The following is a 5760-nucleotide window of genomic DNA, read 5'->3' as shown; positions in this document are numbered from 1 at the left end:
ATTATCGCTATGCAGTACATGAGAGGACAAACAAGATGTTAGTGAACGATTATAAATCCTTTACAGTGTCCAATTGAAAAGGATACAATCACTAGGGAAAGATGGTGTAAGGATATTTCAAATATGCTGAAAATTGCAACTAAGTGCAACTTCTTGAAAGAAGTAAGAGCATATGTCACTATGCTACTCTTGCCTGTGTTATCAGTTACAAATACGCTGGGTGAAATACCCACAGTGTACAACACAGCAGAAACAAACCAAAAACTTACAGAGAAATAATGGCTGAGTTACCAACCCCTGGCTTTTATAGAAAGCTTTTTTTATAATGGTCCCCACTGTAGTAGGACAAGCCGTAAATACAATATGGAAATAAAAGTTGTACATCAAATGCTCTTCTTTTTGAATTCCTAAATTTCACAGAATCCTAAAAATTGGAAGCTGGAAGGCATCTTAAATGTCAGCACATATATGTGCACATGTATGTGCATAACAACAACTGATGAAAAATGAGGTCTTAGATTTGGAGGAAAAAAAGCAATGGGAAATATATGGGAGAGCTTGAAGGGACAGGGGAGAAGAGAGAAATCTTATAATTAAACTATAATCTCAAAAATAAAAAGTGAAAAAAAAAATTACATAACTCAATCCAGTAAAGTAATTCAACCTGTAAAACTGCTTACTGCCAAATATAACTACCTGAGTTTGACTCCAAACTCTACATGGTAGAAGAGAATTGACCCTCCTACAAGTTGTCCTCTAACCTCTAAGTGCACACAAGGGCACAGGTACCCACATATACAATCCTCAATCAATCAATCAATCAATCAATCAATCAATGTAAAAAGAGCATGTACTCCAAATTATGGGAATCAGATCTACAAAAATAAGCTAATGTATCCCATACTACATGTTAAGCTATAAAGAAATTCCTTTGCTCAACTCTTCCTTCTTTGAAGCAATGTAGGACTCTTACCAGAGGTGCAGTCTTAAGGCACCATCTCAGTAGGAAACTGGTACCTGCTAATGTTTCAAGTTGCCCTCATCACCACTCCAACTCTCTCCAGTTGACAAAAATTATAAAGAAGAATTAGTATAAATCTAACCTTTAATCAAAATGTTAGATAGCTAGACAGGTGTGAGAGGTGTTAGAGGACGCTGAAGATGAACACCTCCATCATAATCAGTATCAAATGAAAAAGAGTATTTTCAAAATTTTGTAGAGTCCTAGTTAAGATAAAACTTCCTCCCAGAATCTGGGTTCTATCTATGGCCCTGAGTAGAGAGATGATGTTCTGATCTGCCCCAAAGATTAGGATACCATTGTCCTAATCGTGTCTCCAAATCAAGTCTGAAAATTCCAAGAGGAGACAGAACTTCCCACCATCGTGTGACAACCATGAAGGGTCTCCTCATGGTATCTCACAAGTGTCTGTAAAATAGACTTCACTTTTAAAAGGAAAGAAATAGTCACCCAGATTTTAAATGTCTCCCTTAAACCCTGAGTATGGCTAATGACATGCCAAGTTGTACAATCAGAAACACTATGGCTATAATTAAAGAACTCTCATGCTTTTTCTAACTATAAACATGTCACGTGTGTTTCTGATAACTCTACTAATGTTCCCACTGCTTTACAAGATCTGCGAATTCATCCTGAGACTGTGAAATAATACTGGACCTTTGGGTAAATAGCTTTAGAATTGGATCTCTGGATGTTCATGATGGAGATGGGTTGTAACTATTATAATTTTAACACTGATTCTATTCATCTTTGGCCCTTGCGTGCTCAACTGCTATCTTAATTTTATGTCTTCTTATTTACAGTTGATCTATACTCACAATAGTCTTACAATAACCTAATTCTTCTATTGAACACCCCTCAATCCCCAAAAGTCAAAAACTAAGGAGACCTTGAGCCTTTCTATGCTCTGGTTTCAGCTATAGAGAGCCACATGAGCTGACATCCATCTCCTAAATAATTTTAGAGTCTCAGCTCCTGATGGGGAGGCACTGTTACTAGTCTAGAATTATTAGCAAGCTTGGGCACCATTGAAGACAGACCTTCCCTCATAATCAGTTTTAGCCCCCACATAGCACTTTCTAATGGTAATATGATAGGGGTGTTATCTAAAATGTATTTAAATTTTTATACTGGACCGAAGATTCAAGAATCAGCAAGAATCGATATTCAGAGTCTACAGTTGAGCAGTTGAGATATGACTGCTTGCACACAAGCAGTTCACATTAAGTCAGTTCCATAAAGCACAAAACCAGAGAGAGAGAGAGAGAGAGAGAGAGAGAGAGAGAGAGAGAGATTCAAGGATGATAGCTTTCTGAGGAATAAGAAATCATTCTAAGAGCAAAAGAATTTGAAGTGAAACTTAGAGGCGTTCATAGGCCTGGATTGTCAGGAAAGACAGAAAATATCTAGGGTTGATGTGTCAACTCAAACTCTTTTATTTATTGGGAAAAATTATAAAATATATGTTGATCTTGTTTTCTCCTCTCCCAATAAAATAAATGGATACATCTACAAAAGACTCCCACACCAAAGGCTCAGGGAATATGGCCAAAGAAGGGGCAGAAACATTGTAAGCTCCATAGGACCAGGGAGTTTGTTGTGAGATTGTGTCTCCTAGTTATATCAGAAGCCACACCCATTATGTCTCACAAACATAATGGCCTAAACATGAGCTGAACAAGAAAACAACAGTAGGCATGCCAAAGTGGACAGGAAGAAAACCCACGAGGCCTCAGACCCACAAAAAAATTGCAGGCAACTAAAACGTGCTGAGAGTGGGAGAGATGCTCTTCCCAGGGAAGAGCCCACCAAGCAGTTATTCTACACCAATGGTTCTAGGGACGTAAATATTATTTTAAAAAGACTTGCACTAACACTTTATTATGGTCAATGCACCTGACGCGGTGACAACACAAGGTAGGAACATCTGTTAGGATTCTGAGGATCAATGAAGCTTCCCAAATAAAGATAAGCTGGCTTTTTCAAGAGTGAGCAGGAATTAAATAGAAAACCTATAGTTTTACAAAACAGCACATCTGGAGACCACTGCCACTGGGAAGAGTCTGAAAAGGAATGGCTGTCTGACACTTGCAAGTGAAAAGCTCACAATTATGAGCCTATTGACCAAAGGTCAGAAGGGGAGAGGGAGCTGAGACTATCTTGGGGTCAGTGAAAGGAAGGACTTCCACGGAGACTAAAGAAAAGGGATTTATTAGATGAATGGAAAGAAGCCTGAGATAAAGGCTGTAGTTTTCTGCCTTTGAAGCCTTGCCATCACTAATTACCACTGGAGGTCAATCCATCAGAAACTAAAACAGAGAAAGCTTCAGAGTGAAGAAGACTTATTTTTATGCAAATGTGTCCTGAAATGCAAAGGAGGGAAATTTAAAACAACAACAACAACAACAAAGGCAGCAACATGCCCACTTCAGTAGTGAATCCCTTATAGATAGATAGATGATGGATAGATAGATAGATAGATAGATAGATAGATAGATAGATAGATAGATAAGGACTGCAAAGACTAGAGAACAACAAAAAAGCACTTTATAACTAGTGGCTAAATATGCTTCACGCAGATGGCATCTGTCTCTTGTGCTCCAAGTTCCAGCTTTTGAAGTACTAGCCTCACAGATAGAAGAGACTTTAGTAACATCTCCCCCATAATTCGACAAAGCAAAGTGGTAGTGTCCACCATGTTAAGGAAATATCTCTTATCTAACAGTGTGTCTGTGCCTCGTGCACCATGGAACGTTGCTTAGAGATTTGGGAGTGAGAGTGGATATAAAGACAGTGTGCTTGGCTCCAAACATGGTGCTTCAGGGCTGTTACTTCACTGTGGGCCCTAGGAAATGTGCTCTGCCTGCTCTGCTTAATTTGGGGGGTTAAAAGCGGTAGTCGAATCATGACAGTGAGGAGCTTTCTGCTCTGTTATATTACAGCTCGCTCATTTCATTCCAAATATTATACAATGCCAAAAAAACTTTTAGTTATTTGGGATGAGATCCATTTTCATTTTACTCTTGTCCTTTTTAGGTTGCAAGATGACAGTTTAATGTCCCAGGCTCCAAAAGAAAGCTTGGCAAAGGGATTTAAGGGGGGAAAAAAAATGTTCGATGCTGTAGGAAAAGGTATGCAATTAATTTTCCTAAGAAAGTGCGTAACTGGTGCTACACAGAGGTAGCTGTGTTTGTCACTTACTCAATTCATTTAACCCCTAGAATTTTCCAGAACACTGAAACATGCATATGATTTTACTAAAGTTAGTTAGTCTTTGGCTTTGTGGTATAAAACTCAACTCCTACTTTATTCTATTTCAGCAGTCTGCAAAAGCTAGTCTATTAGCTATATACAGATTAAGTATAAGAGACGAGAGAACTGAGAAGATAGCAGAGTGTGAAGAGATAGTGAGAACATGTATTTAAAAGTCCAGGCATGGTAGCAAACCTGTTTATAACCCGAGCATTGGTGAAGATGGGGGGCTGGTGAGCCAGCCAACCTAGCCCACCTACTGATTTTCAGGCTAGCAAGGAACCCTGTCTCAAAAGGAGGCAGATAACACCTGAAGAAAGATACCTTTAGCTGAACTTTGATCTCCATATTCACCCAACAAATACATGTTTACCCATCTTTACACACACACACACACACACACAAGTACAAACATAGACACACACTTACACAAGTACAAAAGAACAGTCACTAAAAACTTGACTGGATTAGAGATTGAATCTCACCCTCTGTGATAAACTCTGCTCCCTTAACCTAACCTGACTTTATTTTCATATTTATATCTGACAGCACTAATCATTTCAAAATCCTTATTCTATTTGGAGGGTTAAACACCATAGATCATATGAAATACCTGCTGCATAATGAGCTTCCAAGCACTAGCATCTATTGTTATTATTGCTGTTAAATGTTCTCTTCTGAAGATTTAAAAGCTTTCCTTGGCCGCGGTCACCTTTTAATCCACACACAATGTTTTTCTAGGTGTTTCAGTATTTCATTCCATTCACTCCATGGATGTGCATGACATCCATCGTAACCAGCTCAAATCATGAAATAAAATGGTTTATTTAAATGATAGTTTTTTGAGTACACCTAATCTGATTAGGAGTTAGAAGTTAGTCAAAAGAGCCACCTTAACAAGTCCCTCACCACAAATCCTTGGTCAAACCCCAAGAAACCAAATGGAAAACACTCCAAAGGATCAAAATAAACCCAGCTGCCTTGTTTAACACCAAACATGGTAGGCAAAGACCTAGTTTCTAATCTTGACTTAAAAGTGAATCCAGCTGAAAGAAATTCCAGTTCTGAAAGTGTTGTGTGTTGTGGATATATTTATCTTTCAGTTGGATGGCCTTCAGTAACACCTTTAAAGCACTCTTTTTGTGCTTATGCCCTTCAATAACAATGTGAGATTTGTTAAATAGACCAGACTCTTGAGTATTTCAGGACCTTCTAAGGGAATTAAAATATTGCTTTTAGTTTTAGATAATTCATCATCAATGTTAACTAAAAAGTTAAAAATCATTGTGAATAGTCTCTCTCTCTCTCTCTCTCTCTCTCTCTCTCTCTCTCTCTCTGTGTGTGTGTGTGTGTGTGTGTGTGTGTGTGAGACAGAGAAAGAGAGAGGGGGGGAGAGAGAGAGAGAGAGAGAGAGAGAGAGAGAGAGAGAGAGAGAGAGAACATCTTTCAGTTTTCCTAGACAACCACAGGATAGCTCAACTTTGGGC

Source organism: Mus pahari, chromosome 21 (genome assembly GCF_900095145.1).
Source record: "Mus pahari chromosome 21, PAHARI_EIJ_v1.1, whole genome shotgun sequence".
NCBI lineage: Eukaryota > Metazoa > Chordata > Mammalia > Rodentia > Muridae > Mus > Mus pahari.
The sequence above is the reverse complement of the archived record's forward strand: the minus strand, read 5'-3'. Positions refer to the sequence as shown.